General features: G+C 38.9%; 1 protein-coding gene and 1 long non-coding RNA gene across 5 annotated transcripts in view; one reads left to right on the top strand and one right to left on the bottom strand.

Annotated features, from left to right (window-relative positions):
- The window catches only part of SPOPL (speckle type BTB/POZ protein like), a 39,044-nt gene extending 25,224 nt beyond the window's left edge, over positions 1–13,820 (bottom strand). The window contains exon 1 of one of the 4 annotated variants that reach the window (XR_009741784.1): positions 13,538–13,819. The gene's annotated coding sequence lies outside the window, so the exon portion shown is untranslated. Of the gene's footprint in view, positions 1–13,226; positions 13,490–13,537 lie in introns of those variants that run through there. The other 3 variants (XM_061444891.1, XM_061444875.1, XM_061444883.1) reach the window with 3 other exon arrangements.
- Positions 13,821–14,066: 246 nt separating this feature from the next.
- Positions 14,067–18,628, top strand: LOC133264852 (uncharacterized). The gene is made up of 4 exons (XR_009741785.1): positions 14,067–14,523; positions 15,355–15,425; positions 16,799–16,899; positions 18,171–18,628. It is a non-coding gene; the product is annotated as an uncharacterized LOC133264852 (long non-coding RNA).
- The last annotated feature ends 4,956 nt before the right edge of the window (positions 18,629–23,584 follow it).

The following is a 23,584-nucleotide window of genomic DNA, read 5'->3' as shown; positions in this document are numbered from 1 at the left end:
TATCAGGTAATGCCTCCAAGAGTTTTCAGGCCATACTTGTCTGGACTTGGCTTAACAAACCAGTGTGGCCATTTTGCCAGGCAGATATGTTTGACCAGAATAAACATGCACTGGGAACAGTAAAACAAGTTTTAATGGATAAGGGTAAAAGAAGTTTCTGGTTTTCAAAGGGAAAGAGATGTATTTTTAAAGGATGTCAAGTACCTTTGTTGTTTGGTTGGTTTATCAATGAAATTATATACCCATATTGAATGCAGTGCAGCAGTCAGTGATGATTTTACTCACTGAGATGCTACTTTCATTGTCTAACTTCAAAAAACCCCAACCCCAAACAACGAAACACTTTCCACTAGACCACCTTACCCAAAGCCTCATCCAACCTGTCTTTGAAGACTTCCACAGATGGTGCAGCCACAGCTTCTCTGGACAACCTGTGCAAGTGCCTCAGCACCCTCACAAGGAAGAGCTTCTTTGTAATTTCTAATCCAAACATGATGGGCTTATCACCTGTACTGGTCTCTTTAGGAAGGTATTGGTTTTACCTGCTAATCACTCTGCCAAGTAGACTGGTCCCAGTTAAATTAGGATCTTCACAGAGCTGGGTACCACTTGCAGAGCAGTGGTGGGTTTGAAGGCACACAGATGACAAAAGAAGGGATTTCTCAAAGCACATTTTATTCAGGAATCAACTAAAGTACTCTCCTAGTCAAAAAAAATACTTGTGTTAAGCTTCAAGCCACGTAAGTTGATTATCATTAATTACCTGCACATGAAGCATAAAGAAAGCATGGGCTACCCTCCATAAAGCATTTACACTAAATTTCATCAAAAGCTGCATCAGCTCTCCATTTTCATAACTTTTAAGAGATCTTAAGATTCAAAGCTACTTCATACATCCACAGAACATGAATTCCAGAAAACATTACCTTGCTTCCTTTCCCAAAAATTGAGTACTTGTCCATGTTATTCTAAATAGTTTCAACCTCTTAGAGCTAGACAAGAACACATTCCCAGGTTGTTACATCTTGTGTTGGAATCATCTCAACACCTTCACTGAAAAAATTACTAGCTCATTAAGAAAGTACCACATGCATATGAACACAAAGAGGAGTTTCCTAATCCCCCAAAATAAACCTACAAAACACTTCATAAACCTATTTGAATATTTGTCTGAAGTGTTAACATGATCTTTTGCCAGCCCCCACATCTGAAAGCAGAAGCTCAGGGTAACTATATCCTAACAGTTCTTTCAGAATAATGAAAGTGTAGCAAGTGCACACAACCAGGTGCACATGTTAACCACTGACCATAGGAATAACTTATCTTTGTATTTCAATAAGGTGTTACAGTCAGCAAATTACTGGCAGGAACAGCTAAACAGTCTTCTGCAGGGTATCCAACACACCCCAAAAGTCAAATCCAGCCTGCCAGAACCTAACCCACACATCAGTTCACCAAGCAAGCCAGTGACCCTGTCCTGCTCCCTCAAGAGTGAGAAGGAAAGCACATTATGAACTTGATGATCAGCTCCTGCTGACCCTCTTTTCTTTGACATCCCTCCCTCCAGGAAGGGATACACTCACATGAGTGAGTCTGGCACAGTGCAGACTTCTTCTCATGTCCTGTCCAGAAACTGGGCAACAAAGCAACATTTAATATTAATGTCATTGTTCAGTTCCAAACCATGACAGCAGTCTCCACAAAGAAAGAGGCTGTGGAGCTTGTTGTGACTGAAACATCAAATATCTCTATCCAGCAAACCACACCAAGCATTTAACAGCTAATGCAAAAACTAAGAGTAAATTGCTGTCTAAGAGTGAGTGGTATTAATATCATTTAGTCATCTATAAGGAAAGCCTAAAAAATTACCATACCAAGAAACCTCACGTATGTATTACATATTCCATTTGAATGGTAAGTATCATATATAGTACTACCTATCGTTACTTGTTACTCAAGGAATCAGTTTTGGTTTTTAAATTACAGAGTCAAACAATTGGGAAAAATACTGAATTTTATCACTTCTTGGGTGAGAGAGTATACATTTATGAAGCTAAAGACGGAGAACAAACCATATCAAAATAGTTAAATATAAAGTGAAAGACATTATAAGGCCCAACACAAAGTTACTTTTGCACCTCTAACCGAAGCAACGTTCCAGCTGACTCAAACAGTTCTAGGTAGCACCAACTTATGAAGGCCAAACTGTTTAAGACCCAAGAAAGCCATGTCCCTTTCTCCTTGGCCATGGAAAGATTTGTGTAACAGCCACTCATCACCTGGGTCATGCCTATCCAGTGGCATGAAACTCTTGGGGCCTGAATGCTGATCAAATCCACAGGAGAAAGATTCACTTTCTCACCAAATTTCAGAGACTTAGAATATCCAATCAAAGTGATTTTTGTTTTCCTCCCTGTTTAAGATTTTGTGTAGTAAGCTGATTATACTTACAAAAATTTGTAAGATGTCTACTAGTAAGTACGCAAAAAAATCTAAACTTTGTAAAAGATAGGACTGTTTGTTAATTAACATGATTTGCATGTCTTCACAATTGATCTTTTTGAAAGAGTTGCTGCATATTTCCTATAGCTAATGATTAAACTAAATTTTCTGCTATATGATACACAACAAAAACGACAAACATTTGAAAGGTCTATTAAGTTTAGGCAGTTTTCTAATTTCATATAACCATAGAATGGTTTGGGCTGGAAGGGACCTTATGGATCATTTAGTTCCAACCCTGCTGACAATTTTTCAGTATCATCATTTGCTTCTCTGGAAACATACTCAAAATATACTTACACAATTTAAATACAGTGTTCAGTATTTACTTAATTTAATCCTTATCACTGCAACATTTAACTGCATTACTAACACTTACACAATTGCAGTTATATATATCCACCCCCTAAATTAGAAAACATACAGGTTAAGGATATACTACATTCCGTATTTGTAGTACTTCTAACATATGAACTGTCTCCTTTTTAGGGCAAGCAGAAGGGAACAGCAGTTGGGTTATACACAGGAAAACCCTAACTGAAGAAGTGAGAGATCTATTAACAGTTAAAAGGAAGAATTTGAGGACTTTTTTTTTAGGACATAGTATTAAAAAACGCTTATCTAAGTTTGCTCTTGAACCACACAATAGCAACCAAGTTTGTACCAACCTAAATCAGGTTTGGGGGCTTAAATCATAAGCTCTGGCTCTCCTGTGTGCTTCACACTGAAGATCTCACCCTTGCCAGGCCCGCAGCGCTGCTGGAAGCTATTGCCCTGCCAGGAGAAACACACAAACACTTCAGCAACCACATCACCAGCCAATTCATAACCCTCTCCACAGCTCTCCAGTGAGAAATAACACTAACCCTGGATGGGACTGTGACAGTTGAGGAACTACATATTCATCCCCGTCACCCCTACTCCAGGGACAGTAAGCTCCAGCAGAGATAGAGCAGGCAGCTGGGGTCAGAGACATCTTAAAATAGCTGCAACTAAGACTCAAGAATTTAAAAGCACATCCACAAAGGGGTTCCAGCAGAAGAGCCCCAGCAAAGAAGAGCCAGGCAAAACCCAGCACATGTGAAATGTCCAACTTTTCAGGAGTACGGTGGTGTAGCTATAACTAATAACACTGAAGTCAGCAGTTCAAAATTAGCATGATCATACCTAGTTGTAAAAACTGCCAAGCTGAGTACATGCATTTTTCAGGCTTTGCTCTGAATTTTATTCCTTATCCCAACCCATTGAAAAATATAGTTGAGTTTTACCTCAGCTGAGATAAAACATAGTGCCCAGCAGAGACTGAACTGTAACTGTCTAGTTTACATCTGCCAAGCTTATTAATAATACCCCAGAGCATTAGCCTTGTGTTATTGTTCTGTACTATAGGAAACCCACTGCGCCCCTTATTAGATAGCCTAGACCATCCCCTATGGGAGTCATCTATGCATTTCCCTGAAGAAATGCAGTACTATTTCTTACAGCATATTTCAATTTCATTGACCAGTCTAGTTTTATGGGACCCAAAAAGATGGATACTTCTACCACAGCTCCACTTGGAAAACTATTCTGTTCAAATAACCTACTGATGTTTGGGGCTTTTCCTGGTATACAGCCAAAGTGATCTTTTCCCGTCCTTCGTTTTACTCTATTACTCTTACTCAAAGAAATCATTGGCATGTTAAAGTATATTTAGTGAAGACTTTTTTTTCCCCCTAAATACTTCAGTTACACACAATTCAGAATTCACCAAACTGAAAATGCTAATCTTGGCTTTCAATTTTGCACATGAAACAAGTATCTGTAAAAACCAATGGAAAGCTGACTTCAAATTGTAACAAAAACTATCTTTCTCCAGCAGATTCAGTTAGTTTGGGGTGGTTTGTCTTGGTTTTCCTTTCTTTTTAAATTCCTAAGATTTGTGAAAAGCAATGGACTACACTCTCTGGAGACAGATGCTTTCATTTGCTGCAGAGAAGTTGTAAAGTGCAACAGCAGCTTAATACTCTCCTCATTAACCTCTGCAGATGGTGATCACTTGCAAAGTCCACACTGAAATGGTAAAACTGCTTTCAGCAGCCAAAAGCTCACAAATGTTACCAGGAGGGCTTTTGATAATTCATTTCTTGCAGTGTTACCTATCATGGCAAACAGTGGACACATTTGCGCACAGGGCTGCACCTTTGTGGTGAGTTTGTGAGAGGTACAGTTCATACAGCTCATCATCTTATGCCTTGTACCAGGCCAGTCACAAAGTGTATTAGACTGCGCAAAAAAAAAACAACTGATACTTATGAGCTGGAAAACTGAGAAAAAAAAACCAAAACAAAACAAAAAAAAAAAAACAGAAACCTACACATAAGCTCCAAACCCCAAAACTCAATTCTTCCAGAGGACTAAACTGCATTCAATGCTAGTTCACCCAAAACAGTCTTGAAACTGAACTCATTTCAGTGGACTGGGTATTAAATTTCATCCTCACCAGCTGATCAGACAACACCCTAGGAAAGACAGGTAGGTCAAGAGGTACAGCTGCACACTCCCTTGCTTTAGTGAATATTAACTAGGAATCTCTGAAAGCATAGCTATAGGAGAACCTGACAAAAGCCATCAAGGCGATCAAAACTTGACTTGCAGTCTCAGCCTGCAGCAAAACAAGTTCACACCCAGAAAGGTAAAAAAAGAAAATCCTAAAAGTTCATAGAATACCTCCATCTGGAAGGGACCCATAAAGAATCACTGAATCCAGCTCCCAACTTCAGTCCAATAGAGGCTGGTTTCTGAAGTTTAAAGACACACAATTTCTCCTATTGTTTCAAAACCACTGAGATTGTTTTGTTTTGGATTTAAAAACAATTCCAAAACAATCTGTTTAAAATACCGTTTTCCACAACAAAAGCAATTCAAAACTCTTAAGAAAGACCAATTGATCAAACTCAGGAGCTGTAAACTTTTATAGATTAGAAAGAGTAAGTCCCAAGACCAAAAGCAGTATTTACATTTCTTTCACGCAAATGTTACTTCTTTGAAATTAGTTTGAGTATTAAAAGATTTCAGTAGCTTTCAACTTTCACAGAAACATGTAATGCTTCACAAGACTACTCAGCAATAACCACTTCTTGCTTCGCAACAGCAAACCCCACTGCTTCTACATTCGCTGAGGTGGCAGAACTCACTGCTCTATTTGCAACCCTGGACTGCAACACAGGATGAGAGGGAAAGGGAACAGGGGATGGTGCAGGTTACTCTGTATCGGGCTCCCCCCTACAGATCTTTCTTGAAAAGGATAACACACATCACCTACTCACCTAACAAAGCTTGTGCAAACTCTCCGAGGATTAAAACTCAAAGGAATAGGAAAAATGCTGTCTTGCAAAAAAGCCCTAGTTACCAAAGCATGAACGTGTAAAATCTTAACTCGCACCTTGTCAAACAGGCTGTTTGCCCACATTCCCCTCACCTCCCAGCACAGTCTCATTGTGCCATCAGTTTGTCCCTCTGCAGGTAATGTTTAATTAAGTTTAAAAACAACAGTAAGGCAAACGGGATGGCACAGGGCTGTCAGAGTGGCCTGGCTAGTCTGGGAAGAGTTAAGCAGATTTTAGCTTGACAAAACCAACAGGGTTGATAAAAAGGTGGTAAATTCTATCACACCAAAATCTCTTCTCATAACCTGCTTCAGCTGCCTTTGAGAAGCTCTTGCTGGCAACATACTCCACAAACCACCACACTGTGAACTACTACTGCACGTAGCCATCTTATTACCAGAAGCTATTCCCAAAAATTGTGCTGCACGGGCTGCAGACCACCGAGGCCATCACCCACTGACATCTATGCTCAAATAACCTAACATTCCTCCTCTCTTTATTGATACCCTAGCACAGTTGGGCTTGCAAAGTCCTCCACTTGCTATGGCAAGCAAATAATATTGTTTCGTCTTCAGTGCTGTCAAATAAGGCAGACCTAAAGCAGATGCAAGTCTGCCGTTTCTTGCCTCGCTTCAGGAGACACAACCGCACTGTGAATCATCCTGATGATCCAGTTCAGCCACAGAATACTGCTTTCACAAAAAAAAAAAAAAAACAAGTTAAAAATGCAACTTAATATCAGGAAATCAAAAAGTCAGCTAACACCAAGCGATGAGCCCATCTTCACAAGTGACTCTGGAAACCTCTGTGAAAGCTTAGACACTATAATTTATTAGTTACCCAGAATAACATTAGATGGTTCTACTGCCATGTATTTTTTCCTCACCACCACTCAGTGAGCAGAGTCACACAACTGCTGGAGGAGGTGGCACATTTCCAAATAAAACTGGTATTTAAATTATTAAAAAATGATGCCTGGTCTGTGAAACAATATTCAATATTCCAAACTACTGATCACAGAATAAACGTTAATTTTGCTTGATAATCTTATCAATACAACTAATCATAGCAACTAACTATGGGTACAAAGCTTACCACATACAAATTTTAAGCAGGCTACTGCCTACGCAAGGTTTTCTTCCACTTCTACTTGTATTATGATTTCCTCCCACTCCTAACCCCCTCCCAATCCCCTCAAACCCCCTCCCCCCCTTTTTAAATTTTTTTAAGGGAACAGCCATACTTCAGGAAAACATCACTGATAAGCAACACAGGAACTCCCCTAATCAGAAGCCTCTCACAGGATGTAATAGTATTAATTCAACCCTTCCAGATGTATTTACTTCATTTATTTGTTTTCCCCTCAGATCAACCACCTGCCTGGTTTATTTTGTAAATCTTGCAAAAAATGTCTTTATGCAAACTTCTTCAGTGTAAGTTTCAGTTTCTTATAAATCACCCATTGCAACACAAATATTCTTCAGCTGCAATTTTAAATTTTAAAAGTTTGTTTGCTATATGCACAGAAGTAACAAACAAAATGTACCTTGATATATTCTGCAGAGATCAAAAAAACATTGAAGCTGGATTTTATACATTCTATTCCTCTGAAACTACCACACACCAAATGCAGTACCAGACCTACAAGTAAGATCACACCAACTTCAACACTCAATACAGCAACGTATTATATTAACCTACAATTACCCAAAGCAGCAAGGGATTTTAAACAATTTGATTTCTCGTTTAACATTTCCAGAACTGTAGTAGTATGACTCACATCTTTAAACGAGTTCATACAAAGCAGAACTTTCCAAATGCATTAAAAACCACATTTAAAATAGGTATGTATGCAAACTGCTGCAATTAATTTCACGCACACCACAAACACATTAGTTGACATGACTGTATTCTGTCCTCTGTTACAAGAACAGTTAATCGATTTCACAAGTAAATATCAGTGTGACCACTGGTGCATATGCTGCCTATAGAAAGGAGTTAAAGCTTAATATTTTCGTTGTATATTGCTCCCAGAAGCTGAAGCAAACTATATTAAGCACTTGTTATCTAAATTCATTACAAAACAGTTCTGATTTTATCTTCAAGATTTTTGATTACAAACAAGCGACTCTGAAATTAAACTGTTAACAAGTTTCCATATGTTTTAAAATTTATGGAAAAATGCCATCAAAGAGTGCTGTTTTGTTGCTGAGGTAATGTCTACAGATGGAGTAATTCAGAGCCCCATTGTGTTAGATGCCTCCTACAGTAAACAAGTGCATCTTCTAAAGAGCATTAAGAAATTATTAGCTAGCTAATCTGGATCATTAGATTCATACATTAAGCAATCAAAGCAACAAATTACTTATATTTAGATTTTTTTTCTACTTAAACCAGTGGGTTTTTTTCCACTTAATCCCTGTATATTGAAAACGGTTGTCCTTCACAGGCTACAGGCCATGCTGATGGAGAAAACAGACCCATCAATTAGAAACTGAATATGAATAAAGAAAGCCAGGAAAATAAAAACTTTTTGGACAAGTAGTTTTCCAAAGAAGTCATCAGCAGGGAACAGAGAACTAGAAAGTATGACACCAGAGGAGAAAGTTATACCAGCTATTCCTCAGGCCAGAATGAGTTCGGCACCTACACGCAATTTCAGTTTTTCAGGAAGCAACAACTGATGCAACTAACCCCAAACCCTTCTAAAGACACACAAGCCTAATTAATTTTCAAAGCATTTAATACACAAGTAAACAAGTCATTTGAAACAAATCAAGTGCAAGTCATCACTGCCCCCGATTCCTTTCTTCTGCATCCATAACCTTACTTATGAATTGTTTTTGCAAGTGACTTGACCAACTGGTAAGTGAGCTCTTGGGAGGGGATAAACATTAACATTGCCTCCCAAGTTTCACCCAGTGATCTCCACTGCACAACAGAGGCAGGTATAACAATAAGAGGCTCCCACCCCATGAACTTTGGAAGTTTCCCAACTGCTGGAGACATTTATTCCATAAGCAGCAACACTGCCTACGCCAAGAGCTTCTCCCTGGCACTCAATTACTTCTTCTTTCTATAAAGCAGCCAGTTAAATTGCACATCAAATGATAATTCACCCTTGAACTGCTTAAGAAGTCAAGTCACAATATAGTGCAAAGAGCAAATGTCACATAGATGAAGGCAGGCAGAACTGACAGACTGTTCACTACTCGATTGACAAAGTACCACTAATTAAAGGCTCAACAGCTGTCTATTCTAAAACAATCCTACAGCAAGAGTACAATCAAACTACAGCTTCAAATAATGCATATCAACTGAGCTGAGATCTGAACTTAAAAAAAAGAAAGTCTCAAAAACAAAAAAAAGAACACCACACCACCAAAACCCTCACAGACACACAAGCAGCAAATTACCATCTTAAAAATGCTCCCAAATTCACCAGCTTCATTCCATATATTCAGCAATGAAATCAAGGGAGAGCACACTTAGACACTTCTAATACTAAAAAAAAATAAAAATAAAATGGTTACAAGTACCTGCAGCAGCCTCTTTTATAGAGGTGAGAACACTAACCCTTTTCTCCTTTTACCTAGCATTCCACACTACATAAAAAAAAAAAAAAGAAAAAGTCCACTTTGAAATCATTTAGTCCATCTTTAATCCTTGAATAATCAGCATGGGAAAGAAAGCAGCTTTTTTTCATGAAAAAAACTGTCAAATGCCTGAAATAACATATTACATTTGTTTTATGTCACCTATTTTGGATGATTTCCACAGAAAGAAAAAGACAAGTAACCAATGAAAAGTGGCAAGTGTGATACTTTTCACAAAAAAATCAAATGATAAATGTCATATGGGAGATACAAGGCAGCATCAAGGATAAGTAATCTAATTCCAGGAATTTGTACATGAGAGGTCTCTAGATTATTCCATGCCAACAAGTTTCTGACTCAGCTGCAAGAATATCTCACTTTCCACTACATTTCCTAAATGCTATATGCAAACAACATTGACAGCTAACATGCCTGCTTGCAAAGCAATTCCCTGTAAAGAACAAAAAAAAAACCAAAACACAAAAAAAAAAAAAAACCACCACCAAAAAAACACAACCCTTTACAGCTGATACAGAATCATTTTAAACCAGGTTAACACACCCACATCAGGAAGCTATTAAACTCAGGTAAACTGGAACCAGGAGACTTGAGAGTTTTTCTTGTTTAATCTCAACTCCAACACTGAACTTCTGCTAAAGTTTAGCCCCACCAAAGTTGAATAGCTAAAACATTTCAAACACACAAAACAACACACACTCTATAACATAGTATACACACTGCTTTAAGAAAGCCACTGAACTAGGCTGACCATCTTCTCTCGGTAACAACTATGGCGTCTGCATTGCACTATGTAAGTACCTCCACCCCTCACACAGTTGCAACAACCTCTTGTAAGTAACAAAGCACAAACTGAAGGAGAGACTTCCTACTGTCCATTTGAAGGGACAGTACCAGTGGGAGCCCTTTTGATTTGGGTGGAACAAGAAGTAATTGAAAAAAAAAGGTGTCATAAGGACAAACTGGAAAGTTTCTCAAGAAATCAAAGCAAGGAAGAAGCCTCTTGTGAATATGCACGCATTTTACAGAGAGGAAAAGGAATCATGAGCTAAGGTATGAAAGTCTCTTGGAAGGCAAATCTCTGGCATGATGGTGCAGCTACTAGACAACCACTGAGGCAAAGTCCTTCCATTTTATCCTAAAAATGCAAGGTTTAGGACATATACAACAAAACACAGAGCCCATGCGGCTAACAAAATGCTCTTCCTCCTCAGTCCAGTGACCTCTGCAGTTAGGAGAGGGCCCCTTCAGCTTCACGATACTAGTAGACTTCTGAAGCTATGCAATTCACATAAGTTAATATAACATCAGTAAAACAACAGTTGGCCGTGTGACAGTCAATACAACAGAGATGGTTAAGGAAGAGCTAACTGTCAACAAAGTGCTCTGACATTCACAGTGAAGGAAGGCCTAAATAAGGTGTGAAGGGAGCACCGCTGACACTTTTCAACATCTTCATGGTCCAATCCAGGGTGCAGTATTTTGAAGACCACATTATTTTATCATTACAAGATTAGGTTACTGCTTTTTATGGGTGTAATAATCTCATTGACATGTCCTTACTCTTAACCATGTTTTGCTAAATACACAGGAAGCAGAAAGGGCAGCATGTTGTAGACTTCTTTTTACAAAGAGACAGAAATACCTACAAGGAGTCTGTGAGCCTGCCACAAAAACTGTGAGAGAAAATACCACAAATATCCACTTGCTCTCAACAGAAAGAAAAACAATTAAAAAACCAAACTAACCAACCAAACTGGGTTAGTGTAGTTTTGGCAAGAGTATCCTGGTTTCATTATATCATGACAAACACACACAGAAGCCTACTTCTGAGCATACCCCAGAAGCAGGTGACATTCAATATTTCTATTTACAATCATTTCTACAAGAGCATAAGATATAAAGAGAACATAGGTAGAATTGTGAAAAGACTCTATGAAAGAGTGTGAAAACAACAAATGCAGACAAAAAAAAAAAAAAACAAGGAAAGGTAAATAAAAAGGTAAGTCAATGAGATCCACATGCAAGTTGTAACTACACTACCTATTGCTGTCCTCAGCTATTTATTTTCCATTTTAACTTCTACTGTTCATATCAACTGGTTTCCTTATCTTTCCTGTATATTTGTGTTTGGTACTTTTAAAGGCCCCAAAATTAGCAGATAAAAATAGCATAGAGAAAAAAAAAAGGGGAGGGGGGAAGGAAGTTTTCTAATATGTTATTTCAACTGAAAATCCAAAAACAGTAAACTGTATGTACTGACAACTAAAACTGGTGAACAGGCCAAGAAAAAAATTATGTGTTTTCAAATTTATTTTATATTTGTCTATGGCGTATTGAAGTTTTTAATAGCAACAAGTAGCTTACAACACCTATGCAAGTTCAGAATGTAATGCTTTATTTTTGCTGACAGTTTAAGAGCAGACTGTAAAGCACTGAAGTTAAAAGTTTGGCAGAAAGCTGTTTCAAGGCAATATAACACCAAGGATATTTCTGGATATTTAAAATCTCAGGTTTCCTGAAGAGAGTTAAAAGTAGTTTCTGGTGATGTACCAAAGTCTGCCATGTTTGCAGCTTTAAACATAAAAGGCGTATTGTTTAGAAATTATTTTCCCTTTCCTGAGCAAGCATCCACTTACAGAGTGGGGAGAAATACTGTGCAGTAGACACACACTGGAAATCCCTCACAAATTTATGTTTGTGCTAGTCACACATCCCAGAAGGCCCAGATAAGGAAGCCAGGTAAAACACTTTCAGAAGTGACAGTGACTGCTAAGCGTCTCTCTAAAATGGGCTTTTTACTTCCATAAATAATAAAGTTTATGCTTAAAAAAAAACTGAAAAAAAAATAAAAGAAAACCACCAACAAAAAAGCCCCACAACCCTGAAAAAGGGAACAAAACCTTTTTTTCTTTTTTCTTTCTTTTTAGCAGTTAAACAAATGCCTTGGCCATCATACAAATGGCTCAGCTTCAGCACCACTGTGGTACAAATTCCTCTAACCATATGGGAAATCTATCAAAATAATGCATTCTGCAGAACTGATAAGAATAAGGAATGACCCAGCTTGACTCTCACAGATTGTTCTCCCCGGCAGGAGGTTAGAAACAATCCTTTTTGTTCAAACACTATTTTTATAACTCTCAACACCATTTTACAAAACAAGCTAAGAATACCTTCACAAAGCAAAGCTACATTTTAAAATTAGCTGATTTTAGTATACTGCAATTAAAAAACGATCGTGAACTCATCAAAAGATCACGTTGTTTCTTTGTTATGCCTTTTTCCATTCTCTATGCTCCTTATCAACTACTTGTGCTCTCAAAAAGCCTTATGATGCAAATTTCACCATACTGCTGTGAATTTGGGTAGATGACATCATCAGGTGAAAACCACTATTAGTCAATGCCGTTTCCTAACCACGCATAAAATGGTGCAGACAGCACAGATGAATCAAACACGAGCTCTTAAAACATTATTCACTTGCTGCTACAGCGTTCCCAAAAGTTTGCCGCGGCCCGAAGAAGGGAGCCAAACCCCCTATTTTATGTTTCCCCCCGGATGTGAACTTTCCCACCACAAACTGCAGCTTAGGATAACACCAAGAGCATAAGCAGAAAATAAGATGTTAACAGCCAGTTTCGCATGACGGCCTCCTGCACCGTGCTGCCGAAAGCACTCATGCCAGGGCCTGCAACAGCCCATTATGAAGCGCGTCCTGCCCAAGGTATGGATTACATACGTGGAAGCAACACCAGTCCCCAGCCTCCTCCGTCCGTGCGGCCCGGGCCGAGGCGGCTTCGCCACCGCGAAGGCGAGGCGCTGAGGGGGAGCGGGAGCGGTACCCCCAGCCCCTCAGGAATACCCCTGGTCCCCGTCACGGGAAGGGCCCTGTAAGGTCGCTGCCCCGGGCAGGGAGACCCGGGCCCGCCCCGCCGGCACGGCGATGGACAAGGGAGAGCTCAACAAAGGCCTGCCCCCACACGCGCCCCGCCACCCAGCAGTGCTCCCCTCCCGTTTCTCCCCACCCCCTCGGCCCGGGCTGGTACGTACCGGAGCGCGGCGCTGGCTGGGAGGCGCGGCGGGTCTCATACTGCCGGGACGGGGGGAAAGGTGTGACTGTCACCGGTGCCCTGCGGGACGCGGATGCGGCGAGGCCGGGCGGTGGCGGAGCCGCATCGCTGCCCGCGACAAGACCCGCTGCCGCCCCTCCCCCTCGCTCGGTACCTCGCGGCTCCTGTACGGCCCCGCTGCCGCCACCGCTCCTCCTGCTACCGCCGCCGCCGCACTTCCGGGCAGGGAGGGGTCACGCTGCCGCACGCCGTGCCGCTTCCATCCGGGACTTTCCGCGCGGTCCCGCCCTCTCCCTCGCGGCGCCCGAGGAGGGAGGGTGGGGGGGGCTGGCGGGTGGCTGATGGGGGTGCGGTTGTTGAGGTTATAGTTGAGGTGCTCTCCGGCGCCTTTGTTGCTGTTTGGGTACCGAGATGGGGAGGGCGTGTGGTGTCCGGGCTCCGGGTGAGGAAGGGTGGCGCTGGGGGTGGGGTAGCTAAGGGGTTTGTAGTGTGAGCTTTCGGTGGCTGTCCTGGAGCGAGTGCCCGGGGATCACCCCCACTGACCAGCTGACTCACGCTGCGGGGCGGAGATGGGGCTTCTGAGGACGTCTTTCTTATTTGTCCGTTTCAGTTGAAGTTGACCTGAAAGTGCCATTCGTGAGGGCCATCCTTCTACCAAGTATCAGGACCTGACGAGAACCAACACTGTAACTGCGCCCCCGCTTACAGTGCCGATGTTGAGTTCTCAGCATCTTACCTGGTGCACAGATCTGCTTTGCGCTCCTTGCTGGCATAGGCGTGGGCTTCGAGCCCTTCACTCTACAGCTCCCTGACTGGGGCGCTTGTGTTCTTCCTACATGTGTTCACTACCCACCAGTTTCGAGAGCTGTCGGTCAGATCTGTTTCTTTCAGCCCAGGTGGGATGAATTTCCCTAAATCATTGACGTATCTTCCTAGTTGCTTCTGAAAATAAATGATGTTATAATTGTAAGTTCCATATACAGTACTGCAGACTTCTTTGTGGAGCGTTGGAAATAAGCAGTATGTTTTGTTTTTCTAATGGCCAGGGCGCTAGGGAAAATACCATCTATAAAGACAATTAAGACTCAGTGACACCCTAATTGCATCCCTTGGGAATGAGCGCTAAGAATACATATACACAGCATTGTGCTGCGTAAAGATACCCAAGCTACCAAGGTCTCAAAATCAATACAGCTGCATTAGTGAGGCACAGAGCCCTGGATAATTCATCCTGCAAAGGAAAAATGCACTGACAGGGCCATACTGCTTTTGATATTACTAGTTCAGTGAGAACTATTTCAGGAACCTGCCCAACACGGAGCTGTATTTTCAAGTGGCTCAGCATTTTTTTGTTTGGAGTCTTTTTTTAAGCCAGTTCTTGTAGGAAATATCATTACAGACACAACCAGGGCTTACTTCCTACAGCTGAACAGGATACTCGGGGCGGGACCAGGCTGTTACCTTTTGTATGGCCCTTTACTTGGAAGAAATCACAGTATATCTTTGTTGGTTGTATGAGACACATGTAGAGCACAGACTAACAGGATTCTTGGTATTGTAAGCTGAATAGTTCGGTGCTTGGAGACAACTGTTGCAAATGTGAAGAATATCCACTCTTTTATGAGATAGAATTCAGTCTCTGCTACTGGAAATCAGGGATGTACTCCTAGTTGTAACTGAAGAGTCTGTAATGGGAATCTTATGATTTAGAGCAATTTACCACACCAGAAATGCAGTGAGCCAAGTGAACCTTCGTATATGGTAACTAACCGCCATGTCCCTTAAATCCCCCTCTAGAAAAAGTCTGCAAAGATGGATCATTAACAGGAACTGTGAAAAACACAAGCATATTTGTCAGCAGACAGAAGGTGAGATTACAGCTCATGCATCCCTTGGGCTGAAAAGTTCGTTTGCTCACTCTCATATATATATATTATTCTTGTGTGTGTGGGCAAATGCCACAGAAGGGTATGTAGATGGTTGCCAAGCAAAGCAGCTACCACTTTCCAGATCTGGAGTTTCCAGTCAGTTTTAACAGAAGTTTATTTTCCTGTACTTTTCATCCACTACTCAGTCCTATTTCCTGCTATCTCCCCTTGGGTGCTCATTTTCAGACCCTGAGCTTGTTTCTCACCTCAGTGCTAAATTAAAGTGCACTGTATAGTACAGCCTCTTGTGTCACATTAGGATTATATATTGTCACATCAGGATGCATTGGTATTAATTGTATTATGGCAGCATTTGGTGTGTCAACTGAGGTAAGTGGCCCTTTATGCCAGGCATTTTACGAAACATACGAGACAAACACAAAGTCTGTAATCTAATTAGGCAGGACAGAAAGTATTAGAGAAAAACAAGATAAGGTGAAAAGATTAAGCACACCTACAGAACAAAGATTTGTCAGACACCAGAGGAGGATCAAACTTTCCTGGGTTCAGAGTGAAAGCTCTAGACTGTATTTTCTCAGACTAGATAGGAGGTTGCACAAGAATATGCTCTTATAATATACAGTACTTTCTGGCAGAAACTTGGGAGTATTTATACTTTTCAGAGTTTTTAGGGAGAAAGTGCTATGTTACTTTATTGTCTAAAAAGAGATTAAAGATAAAAGAAGAAAAAACACTGTTGTAGAAATTCTTTCCTCCCAGATTCCACTGGGACAGAGCAATGTTTGCACTGTACTGTGGTGGTGCCATCCTGCATTGGGAAACCCTCATATTTAGAACAGAATAAAAGAGAATAGGGTAGAATAAATATTTCAGTTGGAAAGAACCTCAGTGATCATCCAGTCCAACTGATGATATCCCTTGGCTACAGTCATATAATCATAGAATAGTTAGGGTTGGAAAGGACCTTAAGATCATGTAGTTCCAACCCCCCCTGCCATGGGCAGGGACACCTCACACTAAACCATGCTAATCTCACACTAAACCATGCCACCCAAGGGTCTGTCCAACCTGGCCTTGAACACTGCCAGGGATGGAGCATTCACAACTTCCCTGGGCAACCCATTCCAGTGCCTCACCACCCTAACAGGAAAGAATTTCCTCCTTAAATCCAATCTAAACTTCCCCTGTTTAAGTTTTAACCCGTTACCCCTTGTCCTGTCACTACAGTCCCTAATGAAGAGTCCATCCCCAGCATCCCTATAGGCCTGCTTCAGATACTGGAAGGCTGCTATGTCAATCTGGATATCTTCTCAAGGGCTGACTTTCCATAATTCTTCTGGGTTTCTTTATAGAATAATTTTTCTTACATGTGCTGCTAGAAAGAATAAGGAACTATGTTAACATACAGTTATAAAAGGATTAGTATTTGGAGATTTTAAGTGCTCTAGTCTAGGTAAGCAACACAATCTTTGTCCTATCAGCATGATCAAGTTTCAGGCTGTTGGGAATTTTACCTTAGATAAACTTTTTGAAATGCAATTTCTGTCTGCTGTGTATTAGATACCAGATTTGCTGTGCTTCTGTTTGAAAGAGAGAATTTATTCTGGGTTATTGACCAGGTTTCCTCACCCTTGTTTTGTGATATAAGGTGAACTGCCTGAATTCAGTTGCTATGTATGATGGTGTTAACCCTCAGAGCATGTAAAATAGACTTCTTTTAAGTATTTGGTATATGAGCAGTCCCACAGATTTAGGGAAAGTAGTTGCATATATAAACATGCGTTTAAATGATTTTCAGGATAAAGTTACAAGTGGAAGTCATTTTCTGCCCAATAGGTAGCCACATTTCAATGGTGAAATTATATATCCTAATTACAGATTCCTTATAAACCTCATTGAGATCTTTTTGGTGAAAGAAAGCATTATACACACATGCATATGTGTGTAAGCACATGGCTGCAATGTTTTAGAATCATAGAATTGTTAGGGTTGGAAAGGACCTTAAGATTATCTAGTTCCAACCCCCCCTGCCATTGGCAGGGACACCTTACGCTAAATCATATCACCCAAGGCCTCGTCCAACCTGGTCTTGAACACTGCCAGGGATGGAGCATTCACAACCTCCCTGGGCAACCTATTCCAGTGCCTCACCACCCTAACAGGAAAGAATTTCCTTCTTATATCCAATGTTCACAAACATTTATATCATTAAAATAACTTTTTGAAAGAAACTCAAGACAAGAATATTAATCTCATCTATTTTTTTAATCAAGTTAATTATTTTTATTTACTTGTGCTAGCAAAATCAATGGTAAACCTCCCAAGACTGTGCTAGTGTCACATGCTTTCTGTTTTCCTTTCCTGTCTGTTGTCTAAACGAGAGCACTTTCTGGAGGAATCATGATAAATCCGTAATATCTTATTTTATTCTACCCTATTTACTTTTAAAAGAGCAAGTAGACAGCATTGCAAATGTATTGCCAAGATGTATGGGTGATTTTGCATTAAATAAATGCAAACCATGATCTAGCTGATAAAAATCACAATTTTATGGAGAGTTTTAAAAGAATATAAAATTTCAGCAGGGAAGTATTTAGTCTTTTCATAATATAGTGGCTTTGGAATTTGACTTTCTTTGAGGAATTTAAAATTCTAGAGTGTTAAGGCATTACCCAATTTAGATTGATTTTTCAATCTTAACTTCTTTTTATATTTTCCTTCTAGATTTTCTTCCTGAATAGGAAAATAATAAAACCTGCTAAACTGCAACAAACAACTAATTTCTTACAAGTTAGTGCTATGACTCTGAATTTGTTCAATAATGTTTCAACAGAATGTATATTCACTTGAAAAGGTCCATGTTTTGAAACCAGCACCCTTCACTGTAAAATATATTCTAGTTTTGGCAGAAAGGTTTTAACAAAGATGCAATTTCTTCTGAGGGAGGAGGGTGATGTATGAGTAAGCAGTGTTCCAGTGGCCATAGCAAAGAGCCTGCCAGTGTTGGGTGAGTCAGATTCAGGTCTCGATCTCCCAACTTTCACATCACAGATAAAACCTTAACCACTGAGCTACTGGCTGATACACAATTAGAATCTTTCCTGTTCTTCTGTTTTTATACTTTGCATAAAATTTTAGCAGAGACTTGAACTTGGGACTTCCAATCTTTGCCTTAGCTCAGCAGCTGTTCTGTGTGAGCTTCTCTTTCTTCTTTCATTCAAAATAAATACTTAAAACATTTTCATGAGAAACTTTCACAAGGCAGCAAACATTTCCCACACAATTTTAGCTTTTGAAGACTTTTTAGTTCAAGGGACACATATATTAATAGCATTTTAAACTAATAGAATAGAATTTGCTTTCTATTGTCATATTCCTTTCCCTCAGTTTCTCTTTTTGTGTTTGCTGTATTTACTGTTATGTTTTAAAATAGATAGTAATAGCTTCAAAGCAGGCATCATGTCTTCCTATGAATATTTCTTTAATGCATAGTGGCAGAAAACTCACTGGAGATTGGTTGCAGCATTATATGGCATTATTTTTTTTGCAGAATGGCAGGCTGCAAATTGCTTACGATCTTTGTTTAGTTCCTCCTCAGTGTTCTTTAACACATTAGCACCATTTTCTTGTCCAAAAATATTTCCAGATTCCTTTCTGTCATCCACCCCTACAAATCTTCCTTTTTTTCCTTATTTTTCCTTCATGCGCTTTCAAGTTGTTGAATTCATATTTGCTAGAACTCCACAACTATGACTGTGTGCCTGTGCCGTGTGCCCCAGGTTCTTTCTACTCCACTGCCATTGCAGTGTCACTGAAGATCACAAATAAGGTAGCAAACCAGTGATATTATTTGAGATATGTTTTTATATGTTTTATATATATTTATATTTAAATATCTTTTAATATATTATATATATATGCTCGATAAGACACATAACTGACAGCTACTATGGCTTCCAAGTTCATGTTCCCTGATGCAATCATGACATGTTTACAGTTCTTTCAAATTAAAGAACCCTTTCCCCCTGACACACGTATACAGTGAGACTTTTTTTCATAATGAAAACTGATAGGCAGTCTAAATAGAGGAATCAGTACTGCTGGCTGTGTATACAATTAAAAACAAGAACTTAAACAGCCATTGGGCTTTATTCAGATCTATTTAGAAATACAGTTTCTCAGACCATAACTTGGAAGCTAAACACATTCCTGGATATGGTAAAATTTTTATAAGTGGGAAAGGTGATTCTTTTGGGGGTAAATTTAATAGATTCTTTTTGGATCTTGCTAAAGCACGAGAAAGCCTCGTTTAAGTTCTTTGCAAATCAACATTCCTCTCATTTCCCACAGAACAATAAAAATCAAACCGTATTTTCAAGTGTAATGCCAAACCTTTCTTCCTCTACTACCTTCTACTCTTCAAAAAGCAATCAAACACGAAGTCACATACCCTTCTACAGATTTTTTTGTTAGAGAGAGTCTGGAAACTTCTTTTTGCGCCAGAATGCAATAATAAATAGCAAATTTTGGTTTGTGGCTTGTACTCATAAATTTGATAATAAAGCCAAATGCATACACTTTTCCTCATTTCAATACCAAGTAACTGCAAAAATGCTTTTAGAAGTCACTTTCATAAAGGGAAGAACAAGCATGAGTTCTGAATATTACGTGGGCCCCAAACATCATCACTTACAAATTCAAATAAAACCAGCATCTGAACATGATTCAGTTGGCTCAGAGAGAATACAAATAGATTCACAGAAGAATCAGTAGATTCCTCGCTGAATGAAGTTCAAGTTGCTAAGGCATACCTCAGTTCAAAATGTAAGGAAAACAAATTGAACTTCATTACCCTTTTTGTTTTTGAGATTCTGTGGTTTTGCCTTTGGAAATCACTTCCTGCTTCCCAGCTGATAAACAAAATCCTTAATTATACTATTCAAAAGTACTTTTCAACATCAATATTCTCCAAATTCTCTTGATTTTCATGACAGGACCTGGCTCAGTTGTCTCTATGCAGAGTAAAATCCCAGTAATTCTTCTAATTTAGTGTTTTGTAGGACTTAGCTCTTCTGTCATGCTTTGCAAACCTAACATATTTAGCATGGAGTGCTAAGTATCTAACTTTTATTAATGATTAAAGTAAACCAGCACTCAGTCCTTTCAGTAATGACTATTTTTACACCTGCCAAGTATACAGGACAAGTGACTGGATATTTACGGATTTTTATGCAATTTTATAATTTGCTCATGGACTTATGAGGTACACATGCAATTGCCTATTTTGATCCATTCTGCATATTTCAGGGGAAAAAAAAAAAAAAGGTATTATTCTGTTTTCCCCACTATTGTGCAAATTTTTGTACATATGAAAAACAATGGATTTAGGAGAAACCTTAAACTGAAAGCTCAGTGCTTTCATGTTTTATACATAAGTTGACCTCCATTCATAAGGTTAATTAACCTAATGAAAAATGCTTTTTTTGTGTTTGAAACAGCATTTTTGTTTAACCACAAACTACTTCCCTCTTCCCCTGCTTTTTTCTGAGAAATGCAAGCATTCTACTGGCTGCTTTTTATAATTTTTTAGTTTCACCATCCCCCCAGAATTATAATTTACACAATTTTATTCATCACTGTTGCCTATACTTGATCTGGTCTTTATAAAGTTTAAGTAGTTAAAATTTAAAGGTGCAGCTATCCTTCAAATAAAGTTAATTTAAAAGGGTGCTAGACCATATACTCTATATAATCAGCAATTCTTATATATATAATAATATGTAATAGTAATAAGAATAACATAACCTGTGCAATAAGTATGAGTTTCGATTGGAAACTCTTCTAAGCAGAATGGTTCCTGTGTTTTGCTGAAAAGATGTGGGCTCACTGAATTTCATCTCTAAGAAATATTGAACAGTTGTATAGTAAGTAATTCACTGTTTGTTATGAATAGAAGTAAAGATAGATACCAAGCTTGAATAGAAGGATAGATGCTGTGCTGAAAACACAGAACAGCTCCATGATGATTTCTAATGGAGTTATACTTAATATAGGAAATTTTGATGTAGCTAACTTTTTCACTTTAATACAATTATAGGGGTTTCTTGCCTATTTCTGTTTATTTTGGCATCTATTTGGGTTGAACACCTTTTTACATATCACTGTGTGCTTTAAATAGTGTAGTCCTCATTAGCACAGATTTTGCACTGTTGATGTTTTCATATAGTTAATTCTTCTTTCTAGCAAGCAATTTTTTGTCTGAAGACAAATTATGATTCGTAAGCGGAAGAGCTTCCTTTTGCTCTGGGATTCAACAGGCCAGCATGGAAGTATTCTATTCCTAGAGAAAAACTACTCATGAATAATGTAGTATGACTACAGCATACCCGTCAGTGGTGGAGATCTTTCGTCTGTGTAGATAGCTTAAAATTGGTGGTCAGGAAAAGGTAGTTTAAGTCAGATAATGGTCTTCTGAGTCAGATTTTCTCTGGCATAGAAATATATAGTGCTAAAACATTAGAATTATTTTGCAATACTGTAATTGGATGCAAACTTCGTCTGAGATTTTAGCTTTCAACTCCTTTACCAAATTTACATAACACAAATGTTAATTCGTGAAGAAAATTATACAGTAAACTCTCACACATTACGGTTAGACAAAGTCAAAAATCCCACTTTTATCAAAAGGTGGCTTTTTTCTTTTTCTTTAGCAGTCTGTTGACACCATTGATTTGGAAAGATGTGAAATTCTCAGTAATTATACATCATGATATGGTCTATTTGCTTGCAGATTTCATTCTGTATCTGTTAATTAAAATAGAATTTTCAATAGTTTTCCCATACATATATTAAAAGTCCACTTTTCTTGCAACTCAGAGTTGAGCTCTTTAATTTCTTTTGACTTTTTCTTGTTTCATACTTTGACCACTTTACATTAAATACTTGAAGTTTAGTATCTGATATTTTCTTGTGGCTGTTCTCTGCCTGAGTATCTCTATTGATTTCAACAGAATTATCCAGAGTGGTATAGAAGCTGGTTCAGTAATGGTCATATCCAAAAAGCAGGAATTTACTATGGAACAATTGCAACATATTATATGTAAATTCAGAAAATGTAAATAATACATCAGAACTCACTACTTTGTAAGTCCTAGTGTTAAAGATCAGATAGCTAATATTACCAGACTGGACTGATAGCTTGCACTTCAGTTTTTAGGAGCTGGAATGTAATATATCCTTTCAATTTTAGTGTTTCAGGGTGTTTTTACAAGCACATTAGGTAGTTAATTAAAAAGAAAAAAGTTAAATATGTTCATCCCAGATAACAACCTTAAATTGCCAACAGAACTCGAAGTGTGTTATCTCAAAGTCATTGGCTATCATGGCTGAAGAATGTCTTCTAAGAACACAGTCAAAAATCAGATTTGTCATCTAAAACTTATTTAGTCCTGCAAGTTTTAGGATAACAGAAGGTGACAGCAGCATCTCCTCAAAATGAAGAGATTCAAAGAAAGCTGTGATCTCATAAACATCGAATGATGAGATTCTGAGTCATAGCTCCCTAATGGTAATTTTAAGGTCACTGCTGAATATGGTCAGTTTATTTGGAGAGACAAGAAACAATACCTGGCAAGAAGAAGAAGAGAGATCAATTGGCATGATACATACATCTAGTTCAGTTAATCAAAGTGCCTTTGACATGCTTTTGATTTGTGGCTTTGCTATTCTGTTGTTCTAGAAATCTGTTCTAATTTTTCCATCCCATAGTCTGTGAAGGAGTTAATGAATTCTGTAATATCTGGATAGAGGATGATTTAGTTTGAGTACTTTGATCAGCCTTTGTTGACAAAGCTTCATCAACCATTACTGAGATTAATTTTTTCTATGTACTATCACCAGTGTGGCTTCTCTGAAACCTCTTTCCAGCACCTGTATGCAAGTGGTTAGTTTGCATCAACAGTGGAAAAAAGCAAACCAGAAAGCTCAAAACCCACTGGAGGAAAACCTCCCATCTACAATTAAAAAGAGGACTCCTATGTCACCTATGCTGAAAACAGGTTATGGTGGCATGTTTTGATTAATATAAAGAAACCTATAGAAGTAGATGCTTTCCAAAGTGTTATTTCTGGTCCTGGGAA

Source organism: Pezoporus flaviventris, unplaced genomic scaffold, assembly GCF_033815535.1.
Source record: "Pezoporus flaviventris isolate CSIRO_AGI_PZ_B2104156 unplaced genomic scaffold, CSIRO_AGI_Pfla_v1 ptg000001l, whole genome shotgun sequence".
Taxonomy (NCBI): Eukaryota; Metazoa; Chordata; class Aves; order Psittaciformes; family Psittacidae; genus Pezoporus; species Pezoporus flaviventris.
The sequence above is the reverse complement of the archived record's forward strand: the minus strand, read 5'-3'. Positions and strand labels throughout refer to the sequence as shown.